We start from the raw sequence: 21,955 nt of genomic DNA, 5'->3' as shown, positions 1-21,955 counted from the left end.
GGATATTTAGCAGAATAAATATCTAAGCAAGGTGTTGAGAGGTTGAGGGTATGGCGTGGTCTCTCTTGACTATTTACAGTAAAATGGAAGAAGAGAGAACAAATTAAAAATGGAATTTATAATCAAAAGGAAGCAGTATTTAAGATTTGAAAAATTCTTAGCCTGACCATGTTTAAAGTATGAAAATGACAGTTTCAGAGAGAACACCAAGGATGTGGCCAAGCGAACCTTGCAAGCAACTCTTGAATAAGGAGATTTATATGAATAGAAAGAATCTAGGTGCTGCTCCTCAAGACAAAAAAAAGAATGACCCTGGGCCAGGCACAGTGGCTCACATCTTTAATTCCAGCACTTCAGGAGGCTGAGGCAGGCAGATCGCTTGAGGCCAGTTCAAGACCAGCCTGGTCAACATGGTAGACCCTGTCTCTACTAAAAATACAAAAAATTAGCCAGGTGTGGTGGCACCTGCCTGTGGTCCCAGTTACTCATAAGACTGAAGCATGAGAATCACTTGAACCTGGGAGGCGGAGGTTGCAGAGAGCCAAGATTGTGAATTCTGTTACTGCATTCCAGCCTGGACTACAGAGTGAGACTCTGTCTCAAAAAACATAAAACAAAAATACACACACACACACACACACACACACACACACACACACAGAATGACCCTGAAGGCATTTCAGAGGCAGGATTGCCTTTCCCATCATAGGCCCAGAATTCCAGGGTCTTCAGAGGGAGAGTGATTTGAAGGATCTACCCCACCTGTGACTCCAGCAGGTAGAAGTGCACTTCCAGCTGCCCCTCCGCAGGGCACAGGTAGTACCTTGATAGTGTTTGAAAGGTGCTGTTTCTGCTGGCATGCAGAGTACACAAGCTCTAGGCACATAGTTATCTCCACTTCAGTTTCAAAGAATACTACAGAGAGACTTGAAGCTTAAGAATAATCTCTGGCTTGATGTCTTAACCTTCCAAACAAACTGGGGTGGTAAATGGGTCCTCAAGGCTCCAGGAAGCCATGGTCCCATGGTTTTGCTGGGCACAGCTCATGCAGAAGCTCTGATACATGGAAGTCACACTCCTGCATCTCTCCTAGGCAAGAGTTGCACACTGGTAGCTCTACTGGTCTCTTGTCTTGGGAATATCCTTCCCTCCACAGTTCTCCTGGGCCTGTTGTTTGCCCTGTTGGATTTTGGACTTTCTTGAGACCAGGTACCTCTTGCTTTCTTACTATTTCTCACTTTTGAAATGGGAATGTCTATGTCTGTTTCACCATTGTATTTTGGAAACATATCACTTGTTTGATTTCTCAAGCTCACAGCTGGGAAGAAATTTGTTTCAGAATGAATTATAACCTTAAGTTTCACTCATATCTTATTTAGATGATATTTAGATGTACCTTTGGACTTAGACTTTAAAGTTGATGCTGGAATAAGATAAGACTTTTGGAGTATTTGAATGAAGTAAATGTATTTTGCAAATGAGAAGGACGTTAACTTTGGGGGGCCAGGGACAGAATGCTGTGATTTTAATGCTTGTCCCCTAAAATTTATAGATTATCACTTAACCCTCAAATGACAGTATTAATAAATGAAGCGTTTAGGAGGTGATTAGGTCAGGAGGGCTCTTCCTCCTGAATATGATTTCTGCCCTAATAAAAGAGGTTTGAGGGAGACCTTTTGCCCTTCTGCCATGTGAGGTGCTGTTTAGAGCAACTGACTCTCACCAAACACTAAATCTGCTGGTGACTTTATCTTGGACTTCCCAGCCTCCAGAACTGTGAATAATAAATATGTTTCTTTTTGGAAATTACCCAGTCTAAGGAATTTTGTTATAGCACCTCAAACAGTCTAAGACAATCTTTGAATCCAGAAAACTGGATTCAATCAATCTATGCATGACCCAGAAGCAGTTTTGGTTTTCAGTGAATACTTAAATACTTAAGTTTTCTCACTTGTCATTCATCCTTTTTGCATACAAGTGAAGTGCAGAAATTTTCAGTTGCATAGCCCCTGTATATCTGTTCAACTAGCTGGTTCTTAAGGATCACACAGGGAACAAAATGAAAGAATATAGAAGTGTGTGCCATCAGTTGTGCAAGTTTTCACTTTCCTGTTCATGGAATCTGCAGTAGGTTCCGTGGGTCCCTGGAAAAGTTCTTGGCCACATCTAGGTCAGTAAATTGCTTCAATGAGTTATACCCTTCTTTGTTGACTTTGCATTTTTATGTCTCAAAGGCAAGAGGTATATTAATTTTAAAAATTGTACTAACACTGTCCAAAAGTAATATAACGGGGCCACAAATGCAGTCATCAATTTTCTAGTAGCAACATTTCAAAAATAAATCCAATTAAATTAAAGATGAAGAAAATTTTTAAAATATATTTTATTTGCCTAGTGTTCAAAAATATTTTCATTTCAAATAAAATCAATATGACATGATTAATGAGATATTTTATATTCCTTTCCTTCATACTGAGTCATTGAAATCCAATGTGTATTTTATTTTTATAACACTATTCAGTTCGAACTTGCAGCATTTCACATTCCCAAATACCACAAGTGGCTCCTGGCCACCATATTGGATGCTGCAGGTCTAAGCTCTCACTTCTAATCATTTTATGAGGCAAAGAAGTAGGAATGATTTTGCTATGACTAATTAATACATTATAGAAAAACTTTACGATGATCATTTTCACATAACTGTAGTTTTGTATGTTAAGATATGTGGAAATCTTTTATGTAAATGTGTATTACTAAATTATGATAGGAAATGAAAAAAACTGACTATAGGGACTAAAGTAAGTGGAGGTATATTCATAATACTAAATTATCCAAATGATATTATAAGCAAACATGAGTATATAAATATAGCCCTTATATTATTAATTGAAAAAAAGATGACATCTGCATTTTCCATAGTAAATATTTCTGAGAATAAAACAAAAATCATATTAACTGAAAATAATTTATAAAGCAGTTTTTAAGTTGTAATTCCATCTATGGGTATTAATTATTTTTGTGCTGACATATGTTTCATTCTAATTCCACATATGTCTAATACTTATTCTAGTATTGCTGTGCTATTCATAATTTGAAAAATTAACTAAATGTATGCATTTACTATAATAACCCCTTAAGGTGAAAAAGCAGTATGCAGGATAGTTTATGTAATATGATCTAAGTTTTATAAAAAGTATATGTAAACATGCATAAAGAAATCCAGAAACATGTATCATGTTATTAGCTACTGTTTTCTCTTAGTATTAGAATTGGGAGATCAGAAAAGAAATAACACCACTTTTCTTGTTGTGTGTACTTTTTTTTAGTGAGAAATTTATGGAAGATTTTTAAATTTTTGTTTTCATATCTTTCCAATTAAATAAAAATGTAAAAGGAAAGCTATCTAAAGTAGATACTTATTTGTGTCTTTATTAATTCATGTTGCCATCATACATGTCATTTTGGTGCTCTGTCCTGTCTTTCTAAGGCTATCAGAAATTCAAGCAGATGCTACGATTGTTCTAGACTACTTAGATAGTCCAAATAGGGGAAACTGAAAACATTTATTCATGCAAGACACTAAATAATGTAATAACCACATAACATTTTCATTTCTGACAAGCTTCTGAAGGTCTAGGAACTACTAAAATGACAGTTAAAATAATAATAATTCAGTATTTGACTGTGTTCAACCAGAGTAGATTCACTCTCCCTCTCGGAGACTAGAGCCCTTGATTTTCTGGAGAAGCAAATGATTTATGGTGTTTAAAATTATTGGGACTATTATATTCATTTATTGATAAAGAATATGTTCATGATGGTTTTTATTTGTTTGTTTGTTTTTGTCGTTAAATAGTAAGTTTAGTGACCAAAGGCGATTTTAAAAAATTAAAACTCTTTAAGAGGCCAAGTGTTGACAGGATTGGTGGGAATAACCAGTTGTAATATAAAAGAGAGTGGAAACCCAGCAAAATAAAGATCGCAGGAGCATTTAACTGTTTTTCTCCCTGAGTATCTGCTAATCTAAGTAAACTGGGCTTTGAGGTTTGTTGCTCTGCTGGGCAGAAGGAGGAAAGTCAAAGTCAGTGCCTGCCATCTGGGGCTGGGAACCCCATGGGAAACCAAATCCACATTAAATAAGGACCACAAAATACCACACCGTCAGGAAAAGAGGAAGTAATAATGATTCCCATTGTCAGAAATGGGGATGAAGTTGGAGGGAAAGTCTCCATCTACCGTCTAGAGAAGAAGAAAAAGGAAAACAAGTCAACAAAGCAATCTTGAGTTGTGGCTGTGGGCTGTAAATTATTATAACATCTTTGTCTTCTACTCTGAATGAATTAGTGGCCCTTATGGGGCTTGAGGCAGAAAAGTAATAGGATCTGAATTAAGTTTTAGAAGTATCCCCTGGGCTGCTGTGTGGCAGATGGTCTATAGAAGGAAGGGTGGATGCAAAGAGGACAGTTAGTTTGTTGGTGCAGTAACTTATCAAGAGGATGTTCAGACCACAGTGACAAGTAGAAGTGATAAAAAGAGTCATGCCTAGACATTTTTCACAGGTACAGCAGTTTGGATCTTCTGACTATAAATCTGGAATGTGAGCAAAAGGAGTCTGACACCAAAGTAGTTGAAAACACATACACCCTTAAATCCAGCAATTTCACTCAAATGTATATTTGTTAGAACTATTCCTACTTATGTCAGCAAGGACGTCTGTACAAGAATATACTGTTAAACATTGTTTATTATTGTTCATTTTGTTCCCATTACCAGGGGAATAAACAAAATACAATATTTTAAAATCATGTAATACTATTCAACAATTAAAGTGAAATAGATCTATGTCCATTAACATGGCTAATCTCAAAAATGAAATGGAAAAAAAATAATAGGTACAGTACAACACTCTTTATGTAAAGAATAAAATCCACAATTTAATATTATACATTGAGTAGAAATATATAAATTTTAGGAAACATATAGAAACTTGAATTAGACAGACATGCACAGATTCATGGAAGCAGTAATTTTTTGACAATGAAGACAATTAAGAAAATCAAGATGAGTACCTTGGCATTTGTTATAATAATCTGCATTTCTCTATATTTTCTAAAAAGATTCATTACGTTTATCAAAGTCTTGGTAAAAAAGCTGTTTAAAAGAGAATTCTAACCAATAAAATTGCAAGTCACTTGATGGCGTGGATATAATTTTATATAGTTAGTTCCCAAGCTTGTAGCTACTCAAATTATGTTCAACAATTTTAGCAAAATTCATCAAAAGCTTACTGTGATCAGAAGATACTCAAAGAACAGGATTCTGACCCCAAGAAACACAATCAGGTTATATTTCTTGTTTTTCTTAAAATAGATACATTCCTCAAATGAGATAAGTAAAAGTGTAGGCAAAGTATGGGAGATGTGTATTTATTCTGATTGGGAGCAGTTTTTGCTGGGGGAAAAATGTGTATAATATTAATTTAGAAATGTATTACATTGTTAGAATAAAAACGGAGGTTGCCAATTCCACAGAATCGTAGAAAGCAAGCCATATTTCAAGTGAGTAAGTTCAGAAGGTAAAGCAGCGAACTCTTCAGAACTGAATCTCAAACCTAAAAAAAAAATGTGTATTCTGTGTTTTTTTCCCCAAAAGCTAGTTGAGTTGCAGCACCGGAATTTTATATGTCATTCTTAAGCCTCACAATCGCAGATGTTAAGCCTATCTTAATTAAGCATGACATAAAATGTTAAATAACATATGTATGAATATTTTATGCATGAAAACATTTTGAAACCTCCGCTATGCCACACAAATCTAAGGTACCCAGTTTTATAAACACAGGTATATGAATCTAAGAATAATAATAAAAGCTATTTTAATGCTCACTTTCTTAGGGTCATGCATAATCGAAATTAAACTATTAAACTACCTCTGTGCATTACATTATTAAATTACTACTTCAGACCTAAGAGATTGTAAGTACTAACATGAATGCTGCATTACAGATAATTAGCATGAAGTTTAGAGAGAATTAATGACTAGCTCAGTTAGTAAGTGATTCTCTGAAGTTCTGTAACCCAGTTACTGGAACCTCTGTAGTTACTGGGTAGGGTATTTGTGGTCCTTTCTATGGATGGCCGTATAACCTGATCGTTAACTTTTTTTATTTGTTATCAGGGGGATCTGGGTTCAAACTCTAGCTCAATGACTTACCATCTTAATTGCCTCAAAGGTGCTAAATTCTTAAGCTTTATGTTCCTTATTTATGAAATTATTGATTATACTAACTACAATAGACATGTTATATGTTGTAAGAGTAGTGTAAGAATTAAAGCAATGCCTAGGTTTAAAATAGTTCCTAGTGTCTAAATAGCAATTAACACATGAGAACAAATTAGGAAACTTCCGATAATCTCAGATTATTCTGTCATGAATTGTTTTGTCATCATTTGGGATAAAGTACTTTCTTAAAACATTCAACATGTTCAGAATCATATTCAAAATCTAAGTACTAATAATATTCTAGTATTAAGCATAGATTAAATTTTGATTATTATAATTTTCTTTTTGTGAATTTTGAGAAATGATCACAATAGCATTTTTGTTCATGTGTTTAATCATTCATGGCATTCCATTTGAAGCCCAACAATATTAGAGTGTGAAAACTGATTATTTAATTTTTATGTAATTAGTTCTCATTTTTTTCTTTTCTTCCTTGTTTTATATTACTTATCGAATCTTAAAACCTCACATTTTTTTGAGAGCGATACTTTGAGAAAATTCACAGAATTTGTTATGTAATGAAGAAAATAGCATCTTTGTAGGATACACTATTCTAATGTTTTATTGGATGAAAAGTAAATCTTATTTTACTGATGATTATCACCATGTGCAAAAATAATTTTGTGAAGTATTGTATTTCTGTTGGCGTCCTTTCTCATATTCATGTGATAAAACATTGATTTCCAAATATCCTTTCACAAATCGCTCAAACAATAACCAGTTTACACTTGAAATGCACATGATCGCTCTCTGTTTCTCCCTCTCTCTTTCCTTAATGCCTTCACCTATCCATTAAGTACACATATAATTAGGCCTTAATTGCATTTTCTGTATCAATTTATCTTTCACTATTTCTTATGAGAATTCTCTATGAAACTAGAGTACATATACATTGCTGTCTTCTCAAAATGGCCACAAATTTGAAAAAACTACAATCTACTCACTTTTACTCAAATATGTAAATAATCACCATAGTCTAAAATCACCATTGTCTCTTGTAAAATACTCTCATTCAAATTAAAAGCTAAACTTTTCATAAGTTCAAGCAACAGAGCACTCTTCTATGAATTTAATTCACTTTGCACTAAAATCCTCTCACATAAGCAAGCAAGCCACATCATGACCTGATTACAAAAGTAAAATCTTAATGCCCCTTGGAAGAAATTATCTCATGAAAACAAGACTTGAAAGAATGAAAATAACCAAGCTAAAAGAGCATTGAATGTGGATTAACTGATGGTTACCTGATCTCTCATTAATTCCTTAGTGTTCAAGCCCTCATTACTATCTTCTGTTAAAGTAAAATTCCTGAAAAACAGACAATAAAAACACATTGTATTTATAATAGAAGAATTCTATCAAAACCGATCATGATATTAAAAAATGCCATTAGGTAGAAAATATAGCATACTAGATGGAGATATGGACTCTGACATTTAATAGACATGGATAAACACCCCATCTACTAATTTAATAGGTCTCTTGTATCCCAATCTAATCTAATCTATTTCAAGATCCAACTCTAGTGCTTTCTTATCCATGAAGCTCTCATACAGAACACTACAGACCATCCTCTTCTCCAAATAAGTTTTTCTCAATTCATTTTTATTTCATACATGTTGTTCATCTCTATGGGATATATAATTATACATATAACTTAAGTTTAGGCTTTCCATCTAGACTATGAGCAACTTGATGAAATTGGGGTGATATTCCCCACAGTGGTGCCTGGCACTGTGCCTTTCTCAAAGTTTGTATTCGTAAATATTTCCTTTCCGTATTGCTTGAAACAGCTATCTAGGTTCAAGATAGAAGATTAAAAATTTTGATCTCATAAGTTTATGAGAAGCAGAACAAAATGTAAGTCTTTAATCAAAAACAATTTTAACATTTATTTTCATGATTGCTAAAAACAGTATTTAAATCATATTCAAAAATAAGCAACTTTACCAAAAAAGCAAATAAATGGAACAGAGGAAGGAAAAGGAGATGAATTTTACTTAAGAGCGACATTAATCAATATAGGAGTGGTTATTTGATCTAGATCAAATAATCCTAACTATGTGTGTTTAATTTTAAGACCCAATCTATTTCAACCCAAGACTTAGATGTATAACTGATCTTTCTTTTGTCTCTGGGTAGAAAGAAAAAGGGAGTGCTATTTTCAGGCAGAGTAACCTAACAATTTTTAAAATGGTCTAGCATTTTCAAATTATTTATACCTTATCTACTTACATTGCTTGTGCCAGATGTACAGATTTTACATCTGAATAATAAAGAAAACCATGTGTCCTTGTCTGTAAAGCTGCAATTTTACTTCAACAGTAGGAATTTGAGACCATTAATGACTACTCCAAATGTATCTTTCACATTTCAAATACATTTACAAGCTAGAATATTCTGTTCTCCCTCCTGCCCAGGGATTTGTATATGCTACTTCTTCAGTCTGGATGCTTCTTCCTTACTCAGTCCACAACACGTACCTGCCTTTTGCCTCAGCAACATTTTATTTTTCAGCTCCCTTTAAATCCCATTTAATCAGAATAAAACCTTCCTTAATGTCCTCTACTCCTAAGCCAGCATCATTTATGATGAACTCTCCTGGTGATTGCTTCTGATTTGGAATTCTTATCTAGTTGCTAAATTTGGGGGTCATTGTATGATAATTTGATTTACTCCTTGCCTCCTCTATTAGACTGAAAGCTAGGGAGGTGATGATGAGTCATAGATGCTTTTATTCACAGTGTCAGATACACAGTAAGGTAGGTACCCTTATTAAATGATAAACTGGAATTATTTACTTGAAGATATCAATTAATTTTTAAAGTACTGTGCAGCCTCTTCAGTGTGGCATGAATATCAATTATTTTGGGATCAAATTACATTAATAGAATTTTTAAAAATTGTCTGCAGCAGTGATTTATTTAATGCATTTGGTCTTTTTTCACTTATTCACCTAAGATTATGTTATGCTCTTCACAAACCACCTATTATCAGTATGATATACATATATATATATATATATATATATATATATATATATATTTTTTTTTTTTTGAGATGATGGAGTCTTGCTCTGTCACCCAGGCTGGAGTGCAGTGACATGATCTCGGGTCACCGCAACCTCCGCCTCCTGGGTTCAAGCGATTCTCCTGCCTCAGCTTCCCAAGTAGCTGGGACTACAGGTGCGTGCCACTATACCCAGCTAATTTTTGTATTTTTAGTAGAGACGGGGTTTTGCCATGTTGGCCAGGTTCGTCTCTAACTCCTGACCTCAAGTGATCCAACCACCTCGGACCCCAAAATGCTGAGATTACAGGTGTGAGCCACGCGCCCAGCCCAGATAAATGTTTTTTTATTTCTTCCACTCTTCTCAAAACTATCTACATGTTTGCCCAAAGCTACCAATAGACCTTTCTCTCCCACTATTTTTAACACTGATTTTATCGAGGCCAGTCTCTTTAGGAGTCAAGAGCTTGTGGACACTATCCCTGCTTCAGTTGGTCACCAAAAATACTCAGTCCCCTCAGCACCCCCTCTTCCCCATTTAGCCAGGTTCTGATTATTTTAAACATTCAACTTCCATACCTCCTTCCCTCTGACTCCCCCCCACACTCTGTTCATTCGCTTCAACTCTCAATTGCTATTGTACTTTTATGCTGTTCCACACAATTTAGCAGTTACTCATAAGACGTCTTGTATTATTAATGGATATTTTACACATTCTAGCTTGCATCCCCTAACTAAAACACAAGCTTGCAGAGTCAGGAATTGTACAAAACACTTCTGTATCCCAAGGCCGTTCCAAAGACTTCATGGCCAGAGTCCAAATCTCCATCAGGGCTGATCGTTATTCACCTATCAAGTCTTGGTTTCAAATACATTCGTGAAACCTTCATCCTCTCTCAGTACCTGGCACATACCTGTATTATGGTCATTTCAGCCCGTTGTGTTGTCATCTTTTTCTGGTTTTCTTTTGTCTCCCCACTAGGAGCAGAGCCTGATGAGGTAAATGATGATGTATCTTATCAACTATATCCTTAGTATTTAGCACAATGCCTAGTGGAGGATAGGGGCTCGCTATGTATTTGCTAATGAATAAGTCAATAATCTTGGTCTCCTTTCATTTATGCAGGCATAAGGTATTTTCCCTTTATAAGAAGATTCAGAAAATGTGGATAAACTTTGAAAAAATTATCTGCTTAGATCTTTAAAACATAGGTAAAACCAAGAAAAATTTTTATTGACATTTTCTTCTGTGCACAGAGTGTAATACAGTTGTTAAATAGACTTGAGCTTTGCAATCAAACATGTATGTGTTCTGATTCTGCATGACCTTGAGGAAGTTCCATAGCCTTCATAAGTCTCAGTGACCTCATAAAAAGTGAAAATTGACTGACTGCCCCACAGTGTTGTTGTAACAATTAAGTAGTGTAATGCATGTAGAACTCCTGGCAAACTGACTAGCACAGAATGAGTCTTCAGATCATTTTAATCAATTATTCTTTATTAAGGCAATTTAATCGGAGAAAAGGCTGAATGTTATTTCTTGTGCTCCACAGATGCATTCCAGATTAATATACATTTAAAAATATACAAAGCATAAACACAGACAAGTAGAATACCTTTGATTACACAGCTACAAAAATCTGACTACCTTGAAATACTATGTCAGGGTTAGCAAACTTTCTCTGTAAGGCCAAATAGTAAAAGTCTCAGGCTTTGTAAACTATATGATTTCTGCCACAACTACTAATCTCTGTCATCATAGCATAAAAGTAGCCACAGACAACACATACACAAATGAGTATAGCTATGTCCCAATAAAACATTATTTACTAAAACAGGTAGTGGGCTAGATTTGCCAATTATTGTAGTATAGAGATACACTCTCTCTCACAAGATAATTCTACCATAGGTAATAATTTTATATTTGCATATTTGCTCAATGATACCAAAACTTAAATGAACAGAAATGTTTAAGAGGTGATGTTTAAGAAACTTGAATGTATATTTCATTCTTTAAAGGCGTTTGAGTACAGTACATGAAATTCATAACCTCATTTGTGAATTAGCTATTTACCAATGACAAGGTTTAAGTTCTTCAGTGGCCATGAGTAAGTTAAGTTTGTCATCACTTTTTGCTCTGGTGTAGTATTTTCCAAATAGTAAATGCTCAATTCACATATACATTAAAGTAAATACTAAGAAAACCCTCACATGTAACTAGACACAATTCTGCTCATGTATCTTTGAAATCGACTGGAGACATTATCAATTAATACAAAGTTCCTGGGCTTTATCCAAACAAGCTTACCTCTCTGCTCCAGATGCTCATCTTGCCGGCTGTGTGTCTCCAGGTAAATTCTGTAATGGAGGAGAAATAATAATATTTGTCCTAAAGCAATGGTTGTCAGCCAGAGTGCAGTTTTGCCCCCATGGCACATTTGCAATATTTGAAGATATTTTTAATTTTTTTTTTTTTTTTTTTTTTTTTTTTTTTTTTAGATAGAGTCTTGCCCTATTGCCCAGGCTGCAATGCAAGTGTGCAAACTCAGCTCACTGCAACCTCTGCCTCCCGGCCTCAAGAGATCCTCCCACCTCAGCCTCCCAAGTAACTGGGATGACAGGTGTGCACCACCACGCCCAGCTAATTCTTGTATTACTTGTGGAGATGGGCTTTTGTCATTTTGCCCAGGCTGGTCTCCAACTCCTAGGCTCAAGTCATCCTCCTGCCTCAGCCTCCCAAAGTGCTGGGATTACAGGTGTGAGCCCCTGCACTCTCTTATTTTCACCATTTGGGATGAGAGACGGTACTGGTTTCTAATGAGTAGAGGCCAGAGATTGTGCTCAATATCTTACAATACCCAGGACAGTCCCTACCCGGAAATAATTATCCAGCCCAAAACGTCAATAGTTCCAAGTTGGGCAAACTCTGCTCTGAGGTTTTTGTGAGGATTAATTCACATAGTGCTCTAAAAATTTAGCAGAATACTGAGCTCAATAAATCTTAACTGTTAATAAGACTGATTTCTATCGACTGGTAGAAAATATACCTTTATGCAAATTTCGAGTGAACAAAAACATGTAGAAAAATAAGTGAACTCTCTATTTTTTGTGCTAGATGCTTATTGAAGCATTTATTTAGATTAAATAATAAAATTAATACCTAGTCATGTATGTATTGACATCTAGAATCCATATGCTCTTTGTGAGCTTTGAAAGGTTTTGAATGATACTTGACTATTCTGTCATTGCCATGGTAAATGTTTTATCTTGTTGTTAATATCTGACTTACTTAAAATTCATGTGGGAAATTTGAAAGTTCTATTTCCTATCTTGAAAATCAATGACAACTTAATCAATGCTGCTAAAACAAGCCCCAGTTCTTATGTAGTAGAAAAGTAAACAAGCTGGAGAATTAAAAGTGACAGCATCTTCACATCAAGGACAGAGAGCATATTTCTGTCTCGTTCTTCTATATCTGCAGTGTGAAAGGTTCCATCTGCTTGCCTCTTTCCTCAGGGAATTGAAGCACCTTGAAAAGGATAAGAAAACTTCAACATTACAACAATGTTTCATATCATTAGGCTCAAATTAGGTAAATAACAGAATCCTAAGCTGATGACACATCCCGGGTTTGCACTAATCGTAATTTGCGATCTCCATCCTTGTCATCAGAAACTTTTTGCCTAGCAACATCCCTGCTGCTGCTTCTGTTCCCACCCTCTGGGTACAACTGAAGGAGGAGGCAGTCAAAAGGAAAAACAGAAATATCTCCAAGATGGCACTTACAAAAAGCAGTAACAATGACAAAGTCTAAACACATACACACACCTCAAAGTTTATGTTCTTACTCAAATGCAAGCATCAACAATGGCCTGCTGTCAGCAAGTTAAAATGACTGGGGTTGTGTCAGTCTCCCATTACATGAGGGTATGCAAACTCATGTTAATACATATCAGTTAGTACCAAATGAATGAATGAGTCAGGAGTGATGAGTGAAGTGTGAGGGAAATTGGACTGTTCCTGTGCCATCTAAAAGGGTAATGGATATTCAATTCTGCTTATTTTTTGTCACTGCATATGAGTGCAGAGTGGTTAAGTCTTCCAATTTTTTTCTAAGACAGGAATCTGGAAAGATTGACATAATTCCATCAAGGAATGAGATTGAAATAAATACACAAACAATTAAAAAGTAGTATAAAATAGTACAACCACTCTGGAAAACTGGCATTTTCTAATGAAGTTAAATGTACACCTACCATAGACAATTCTACTTCTAGATATTTACCTTAGATAAATGGAAACATACGTCTATGAAAATGATTTATATAAAAAATTCACAGCAGCTGTTTTATTATAGCCCCAAACTGGAAACAACTACCACTTCTCTTCCAGTCATTATTCAGATGGCATGCTTCCCCATGCTTTGATTACTCTCCTTTGAATATGTTTCCTTTTGTCTGACTTCCATTTATAAGATTTTCAGTGTTTTTAGACAGTACAGAACACAGTGAAGCTGGTCTCGGATTTATATTACTTTCCATATTTTCACAGATGTAGTCAAAGAAAATACTAGGTATTTTGTTAGTTACATGTTTTCATCGATTTATGTTTTTAATAGATTCATATTGAACATAGTTACTTAAATGGTTCAAACACATATATCTGCCTCTGATTATCTGCCTTTTTAGTTCTATTCCTGTACAAAAACATTATTTGTTCTCTTATATTTTTGCTCAAATGGCATATTGCAATTCATTTTAATCTTGTTTGATTTGATTTATCCACTTCCGTAAGCTATTTAACTTTATTGAAATGCTCTCCGTTGTGAGAGACAGTTTTATTTGGAACAACAGCATTGTAACTATCTCCATCCTGATGGACATATACTCTATGCTAGGTGCATTTATGTTAGTTATCCCACATCATCCATACAATGGGTAGATGGCCTTTTCCAAATTATAGTTTTATAGATGAGGAAATTGAGGTTTAGAATAGTTAAATCACTTGAATAAAGCTACACATCTGATAAATGGTGAAGCCAGAACTCTCTTCTGAGTCTAACAATTTCAAAATCCATATGCCTAATCATTTTGATTTTATTTATTTTTAATTTGAAAATAATTTCTTCTGATCATTCTATCCGTTGCTAAAATTTAAGACTTGGGTCAAAGTTCTAATGCTTTAAGAACACTATTCTTGAGTAACACACACATTTCTCACTTAGCTTAAATAAGATAACAACCAACTAAATTTACAAAAATGCATCTCACCCACCCTGTTTCTAAAACTTAGTCCAAAAAGATATAATTAAAGACTTGAATGAACACACCTGGACTTCAGCATAACAATCATGTTTATTCATCTTTCCCAATCTTGTTCTAGTCAACTCATGTGTGTTTAGCCTAAGACACTTCTCTTGCCTGCACACACTGTCTTATTTCTGAAATCAGACTGCTTCTAAAAATTGATGTATATATTAAATGCAACAGCATTTCTAAGAGTGATGTCCCACTGAGGAGCTAGGGTAACCTGTCGTGAATCTTTTGAATGCTAAAGGTTATGTCCAGTGTATAGTTATCAATATTCTTCTTTGAAAATGAGAGCTACCTTTTTCTTCTCAACTTTCTTGTGCCTCTCCTATTGGTCCTTTATTCTATTTGATTAATTCAATATCAAGTTTTTAATCTCATTGGCAAGTTTTCTCACTTTGGAACTTAGACACCCAAAGCCTGGCCATAAAGCCATTTATTCAGGGCAGAATGGTTCTCCCCAACCACTTTACCTGCATGGTGCCTCAACCACTTCTCTCAAGTGTTTGTTCCACTCTTGAGATGCTACGCTTTCGGGGGGATAAAAAAAATGAAGCTTGTTAACCTCAAGCACTTTTTTGTTTTCTTCTCGTAAATGTATAAACCTTGAAAGATCTTTTGTTTGTCCTTGTGTCCTTATAAACATCAGGTCTTTGAATTTCAGCTTTCCTGAATTTGTTCTTAACTCAAAACTTCTATTTGTCTTTGTTTTTTATATGCATGCTTTAAAAAATCTAAGGTTAATATAGATTTCCTTATTCAACAATTTTTAAGAAAAATGAAACCTAACATTTTAGAGTATTTATGAATTAGAAATTCTAAGTGTCTTACAAACTTACCTAATCTAAACCTTCTAAAAATTATAAACAGTTACCTCCATTTGACAGATACTGAAATTGAGGCTCAGGGAGTTTAAGTGACATGGCCATAAAAATGTAGAACTAATCCATTTAATTTTAAACCCCAGGCTCATAACTAACATTCTTGACAAAAAGTCTCACCTTCTGTCAAGTCTTGTATTCTTTTCTTACCATCTTGCTTTCCATCATTCTTACCATTGCCACAGAAAAATGCCTAACTTTTCTCTCAACATTTAAAATTATGTCTGAAGACTTTGAATTATGTCTTCCTGGGCCAGGTGCAGTGGCTCACACCTGTAATCTCAGCACTTTGGGAGGCCGAGGAAGGTGGATCACGAGGTCAGGAGATCGAGACCATCCTGGCTAACATGGTGAAATCTGGTCTCTACTAAAAAATACAAAAAATTAGCTGGGCATGGTGGCGGGTGCCTGTAGTCTCAGCTACTGAGGAGGCTGAGGCAGGAGAATGGTGTGAACCTGGGAGGCGGAACTTGCAGTGAGCCAAGATCACGCCACTGCACTCCAGCCTGGGCGACAAAGCGAGACTCTGTCCTCTCCAAAAAAAAAAAAAAAAAAAAAAACTTCCTTATTTATCCAGGTTATATTTGTCATAAGGAACAATTCAATCTAACAGAATGATACTTAATAAATATTCTTATAGGAAAGCTTGTGTAAAATGTAGGATTTATACATACTTTTATCATTCCACTACTGCATTGATCTGATTTATGTACTTTGGAATAAGTCAGACATATATTACAAAGAAATAGGATACAAGGTGGAATATTATCATTTACATAAGAGATACATGTTCAAATAAGAGTTGGCAGGAGGGAAGCATGACTTCCCTCAGGGAAGTCATGGAGGAACCAGACTCTTCACTCTGTAGCACATATCACAGTTTTCTACTAAAACCCGTTACCTTCTTCCCTGTGATAATAGGATTTTGCTGGATACCTGGTTAGACTACATTTCCCAGGCTCCCTTGCAGTATTTTGGGGGCAATGAAGGGACTATGTAACAAAGTTTTCTCCAAGGGAATGTAAATAAAAATGAAGGAGCCTCCAAACCACTTTTTAAAAATCAAATGAATCTCTTGAACATTCTCTTTTACCTTCTATTGTCTGGATTTGAATTAGAAGGGCCTGGTAGTACAGCAGAGCCAGGAGGTGGTAGGCACCAGGGTCCTTGAGTCAGTGTGGATGAGAGTTACCAGTAGACCAGAAATACCAGCCTTGTATTGTAAATGATCAAGAGATAACCTTCTGTTATGTTAAGCCTCTGGTATTTGGAGAAGGAAGTCTGTAATGGCAGCTTCTCTTACTTTATAACATACTTTTCAAACAGCTAACAAAATATATCTACCACCTTTCACAATTTTGCAACTGGAAGGGTTAGGGAAAAGTGTATTCTGGGGCCTCAGGAAAAAAAAAAAAGAAAAAAGGAAAGAAAAAATTACAAATGGCTTAACACAGTTCTGTAGAAGATATAGTCAATGAAAGCACACATGAAGGAGTAATCAGTTCTGCCTAAGAGAATGTTTAAAAGATTCACAGGGGAGAAAACTTGAAGAATGAAGATATGTTTTCAGAGAAGTTGGAAAATAACGTAGGAAATGAGAACAGCATGAACAAAATTTAGAGATGAAAGAAGGAACACTGGCCACTTCATGGGAAATTCAGTTTGGCCGAAACACTTGACACAAAAGAAATGAGAATAGACCCCGGAAGGGGCTCAAGGATGGAAAGTAAAACTAGGCCAGATCTTGAAGCCTTTTGTATACCTTGTATAGTAGGCAGAATAATGACTTCCCTAAAGATGTAAGTATGATAGGCTACAAGGCAAAGGGAATTAGGGTTGCAGATGGAATTACAGTTGCTAATCAGCTGACCTGAAGACATTAAGATAAGGAGATGATTTTGGATTACCTCAGTGGGCTCAACATAATCACAAGGGTTTTTAAAAGGGTTAGAGAAAGATGTGACTATGAAAAACCAGAGATGGCAACAGGACAGGAGTTGGCCTGATAATGTTGGCTTTGAACACAGAGGAAGGGGCTACCAGCCAAGGCAAGCAGGTGGTCAGTGAAAACTGGAAAAGGCCAGGTAATGGGTTCCTCCCAGAGCTCCTGAAGGTAATCTGACCCTACTAACATTTTGATCTTAGCTCTGTGAGATCCAAGCCAGACTTTTGAGCTGCAGAAAATAAATTTGTGTTCTTTAAGCCACTCGGTTTGTGGTTATTTATTGTAGCAGCAATAGGAAACTAATACTTCTTGCTCAACCTGACCTTGGAGAACAGATGAATATTGGGATCAGAATTGCCCCCAAGAGGGTCCACCTGGGAGCAGTGTGCAAAATGGGTTAATTGGGCAGGACCAGAAAAAGAAAAATAGTCAGAGACCTATTTTTAACAGATTAGGCCCCCAATAAGATGTTGGAAGGCAACTAATGATGCAGAAATAAGGAAGCTGAGAGAAAAAATATGCTATGCAGTGAGAATAAGCTTGTTTTTGGATTCTGTGCTATCCAGAAATTTGCAGATGCAATGTATTGTTAAAGCAATGTATTGTGTGAACTTACACAGATACAGGAGAATAATTCCAGTTTGGCGATACATTTCAAGATATCATTAAAAATACTGAAAACAAAACCAAGGTTTCTTGCTCCTGTTCATGCTTCTGAAGCATTTGTAAATCTTGATGCTTTTCCCTTCACATACTATTTTATGCACAATGCAGATGTAGCCTTACGCTGCAAATGCAGGCCTGTGTAAAAGTGACATCTTGTGTTGCTCTGATGCATTGCATTTCTTGTTCTCCCTGTCACAATTCCTCTGTTCTGGAAATTCTTTTGCTTTTATTTTGCTAAAGAGCAAAGAAAGACTAAAGTAAAATTATTGCAACATAAAGCATATGACTCATGGTATTAAAAATTACATTGTTCTCTATCTTATTTATAAATTATATGATAGTGACAGGTAAATCATTCCAATGACAGAATTTATATCTGCCCTTGTACTGGATTGTAAGCCTGAGAGAGAAGAGTTTGATTTTTTAAAATTAAATTTAGTAGTTATTATGAAGATGTCTTAGAACAAAACAAAAAAATCCACTGGTTTGAAATGTCTAGAAACTAGCCTGTTTTCTATTTTCAGGAAATGTTACTTTTCATGGCTGATGAGGTCCTTGTGGTTTCAAGTGTGAGTATATTATCCTATCTCTTGCTGTAAATTCACTTCACTGCTAAGTTTGAGGCTCAGTGGCAATTATATCAAAACTTGCCAATTCATGTTAGGCCACAGATAGGATACTCACACACTTGAGTAAATAAAAAAGTATGCAAAATTCTGGAAAAATATCAATGTGATCAATAAAATTAATTATGAGGATGTCAAATGTTCCCTTCTTCCCCATGGTTAACAGGCTGGTATCAGAAATACTAGAGAGGGAAAATCTTTCCAGCAGGTTAGTAAGGATTAAGGTGACATGATGCAATCTAGAATAATGGGGAACAGAAAAGAATATATGGTTGAACACGAAAAAGAAAACTAAATGAAAGAAACAGCATGCCATATGACCACCACAGATAGAGAGGGAGAGAAAAGCCCAAAGCTTAAAGCTAAAAGAGAAAGCAAGGTCTGAAATCTCGAATAATAAAACTAGGGGACTGCTGGGAAGAAACACTCTGGAGAAGAAAGAAAAGGTGCCTAGATCAAAGATAGATGAGACAGAATCTTAAACGAAGAGGAATAAATGGTTGTCAAAGGCAGAGAAAACCACAGAAGCTAGAAGCTGGCTGTTGGAGAATGTGATTACAGATCCCACCCTTAGATGGGAATGAGACCGAAGGATATGAGGGAAGGATATAACTTCACTTGTATCATTAAACAGTAAATTGCCACTGGTACAAACTCATCATTCCCTCAAAGTTTACAGCCCCCCAAAAATGAAGGGAAATAACAACTGTTAGCTGTGGTAAAGACAAAGTGGTTGGTCAAATCTGACACCTAGATTTGAAGCTTGGATTTCACTTGTTTTTTGATCTTTGCAAGTTCGCTAACTATTCATCTTGTTTCCTCATCTGTAAAGTGAAGACACCTGCCCCTTTTTCCTAACGTTATTGTGAGGGAGAAGTGAGATGAGAAACTCTCCTTGTGCGTGGTGGCCAGTAATCAGTGGATACTAAAACTTCATTAATGATTGGTTGGGAGATTGGCTTTAGCTCTTTCTTGCCTAAGTAAATCATAATGACATACACACGCGCGATCACTAAGATAAATAGATTTCTGAAATTGTTTTTGTATTAAATGTGGAGATGGGGAAGACGATTTCTCCCCTTTCTTGGCAAAAAAGAACAGTCAAGGACAACAGAGAAGTTTGGGGGCAGGCCACTTGTCAAAGGTAGAAATTTTAATATCTTTGCATATTGTTTCCCACATTAGCAAATAGAGGTTGTGGCGGGAAGAATGTTATATACCTGATCTTTGAATAATGCAGGGGTTAGGGGTGCTGACCTCTATGCATTTGAAAAATCTATATATAACTTTTAACTCCACCAAAATTTAACTATTAATAGCCTACTGAGAAAGCAAGAGAAAATACATTGGTATTAAGAAAATCAGTGTTATTTTAAAAGTCATAATAGAAAATACATTTACTATTCACTAAGAGGAAGTGGATTATCATAAAGGTCTTCAACCTCATCTTCAACACTGAGTAGACTGAAAAGGAGGAGGAAGAGCAGGGGTTGGTCTTGAGGGGTTGGCCTTGCTGTCTCAGGAGTGGTAGCGGGTGAAGAAAGTCTGTGCGCAGGTAGACCCATGCAGTTCAAATTTATGTTGTTCAAGGGTCAGCTATACAGTTAAATTGTTTTAATCCCACAAGATCAGGGATAATTTACCTGGGATAAAGTATAGTCTATGGGCTGTCTACAACATTATCCACCATGATGCCTGTTCAAACTGCAAAGTCCTGGAGTCATACCCAGACTTTCTAAAACACATCTCTAGGAGTGGAACTCAATGACCTAATGTTTGTAGCAAGATCTCTGGGTAAGTCTGGAGTACCTTAAAGTTTGAGACACTTTTTTAGCTGAGAGAGCTTGCAGCACCTTCATGTTTACATGGAAATTATCATCTTTTTTAGTGTGATTAACATACCAAATATTTTCTAGTTGATGAAAAACAATCTTTAATTTCTCAGAAACATTCCCAAATTATTCAACTGATGGCATCTTCCTTTTCCTGAGCATTATTTTGAAGTCCAGTTACCAATTTTAAGTTTATCAAGCTGCATTCGTTGACTTTCTGAAGCATTTAGTATTTTTGGAGGAGTAGGTTTCAATGGTGATTGGGTGGTGTTTTTTTAAAAGAGGGAAGTCAGGTTGACCTTGTGCCACTTGATGATATATCTCCTGGTGATTCTGATGACTGTACTGCCTCTGCCCTGGCTGAGAAGATTGTTTTCAGCAGCCCTTACATCCTATATCAGAAAACTGGATTTGGGTTCTTGACACATTTCCTCAACTCACACCATTATATAAATTGGTAGAGGAGGATCTACTTCAGCACAGTCCAAATATCTGTTTGATGTGGCTTATCATGGCACTTCCTATTGGAAATAATGCAACTACTACAGAGCACAGGGCAACCAGGGTGAGTCTATAAAACAGTGGCAAGGCCTGCGTAAATGAATTGAATAAACTGTAGTGTGGAAAGGCAGTCAACGGTAGGAGAATCCAGATAGAGGATATGCGAAAACTTTATGCAGCATTCAGAAAACTAAAGAGAAGTAAGAAAATAAAATAGGGTTTGTTTTCCCAGCTTCAATTTTACAAGCTGCATTAAGATCAATTCAAATAAGTTGGTTAAATGGAAGGAACTAAACATCTACCATGTCTGTAAAATCTCCTACCCATCTCTTAAGCATTTTACTTAATTGTCTCTAATCATTCTAATATCTTTACTCATCACATCCGTCCCATACAGAGACGATCATTTATTTCTTCAACCCATCACTGTGACTTGTAAATGCCTCCAGTATAGCATCTGCTGTGTTATTCTACAACCATGTCTTTAAGAGTTTGTTTAATGCCCTGGAAAACGATGACCTACTTAAGACAGAGGCTAGATCTCCTTTAGCTTTATACCCCTAGTACTTAGCACAGGGCCTGGCACATGATAGGAGACAAATGCATATGTGTTTTAATAACTGAAATTATGGTAAGGGGTTGAATACGTTTTTCCTGTCTTTAAGGAGGACCATTTTAGTAAGGAGGTAAAGGCGAGCCTACAAATTACTATGTTGTAAAGTAGAGTAAGGTTGGAGTCATCAGAGATTTCATCTAATTAAGGGGATTTCAAAAGGCTTGGCAGAAAAGATGGTGCTCAAGATAGGACTTAAGGAATTAATAGGTTTTCAACAAATGGAGTGTGTTTGGAGGAAAGTAGCTATTTCAGATAAATGAAATGGCACGAACAAAGATAGAGGCAAAA

General features: G+C 35.8%; 2 long non-coding RNA genes across 2 annotated transcripts in view; one reads left to right on the top strand and one right to left on the bottom strand.

The window, feature by feature from the left end:
* The window catches only part of LOC111547153, a 23,116-nt gene extending 12,920 nt beyond the window's left edge, over positions 1-10,196 (bottom strand). Inside the window, exons 1-2 of the long non-coding RNA XR_002733039.2 lie at positions 10,141-10,196; positions 7,527-7,590 (exon numbers count right to left, since the gene is read on the bottom strand). This is a non-coding gene — a long non-coding RNA (uncharacterized LOC111547153). The remainder of the gene's footprint in view (positions 1-7,526; positions 7,591-10,140) is intronic.
* Positions 10,197-13,027: 2,831 nt separating this feature from the next.
* Positions 13,028-21,955, top strand: part of LOC111547152 — a 64,415-nt gene continuing 55,487 nt past the window's right edge. Inside the window, exon 1 of the long non-coding RNA XR_002733038.1 lies at positions 13,028-13,218. This is a non-coding gene — a long non-coding RNA (uncharacterized LOC111547152). The remainder of the gene's footprint in view (positions 13,219-21,955) is intronic.

Source organism: Piliocolobus tephrosceles, chromosome 4, assembly GCF_002776525.5.
Source record: "Piliocolobus tephrosceles isolate RC106 chromosome 4, ASM277652v3, whole genome shotgun sequence".
Classification (NCBI taxonomy): Eukaryota; Metazoa; Chordata; class Mammalia; order Primates; family Cercopithecidae; genus Piliocolobus; species Piliocolobus tephrosceles.
Note: the sequence above shows the minus strand (reverse complement) of the source record. Positions and strands in the feature narration are given on the sequence as shown.